This window comes from Nanorana parkeri, unplaced genomic scaffold (assembly GCF_000935625.1).
Source record: "Nanorana parkeri isolate BGI_ZX_2015 unplaced genomic scaffold, ASM93562v1 scaffold1997, whole genome shotgun sequence".
NCBI classification, from domain to species: domain Eukaryota; kingdom Metazoa; phylum Chordata; class Amphibia; order Anura; family Dicroglossidae; genus Nanorana; species Nanorana parkeri.
Genome location: NW_017308265.1, coordinates 1 through 286, shown reverse-complemented (window position 1 = coordinate 286; position 286 = coordinate 1). Strand labels below are relative to the sequence as shown.

General features: G+C 61.2%; 1 protein-coding gene across 1 annotated transcript in view; it reads right to left on the bottom strand.

Moving 5' to 3' along the window:
• Positions 1–62, bottom strand: part of PRDX1 (peroxiredoxin 1) — a 13341-nt gene extending 13279 nt beyond the window's left edge. The window contains exon 1 of the mRNA XM_018572319.1: positions 49–62. The gene's annotated coding sequence lies outside the window, so the exon portion shown is untranslated. The remainder of the gene's footprint in view (positions 1–48) is intronic.
• Positions 63–286: the final 224 nt, after the last annotated feature.

Below are 286 nucleotides of genomic sequence, written 5' to 3'. Positions count from 1 at the left end.
CCCCCCCCCCCCGAGAAATCAGTCCGGGGTCAGGGCCGGGAAACTCACAGTGATGTCCGGAGATCGGTGTCCTTGGGTCGGCGAGCTAGAGCAGGTCGGTCAGTGCAGGAAGAGATCAGAACTCTGCAACGGCTTTATATCCTCCTAGCCCCGCCCATCAATACGTCCTGCCAGTCAGAGCCGCCGCCCACAGCCCCGCCCCTGAATCTGCAGAGCATCTCCTCTCCTGTCATAGTGCCCCTCCCCAAGTGTCACACCGTAACCCTCCTCCCTCCTATTCTCTCCT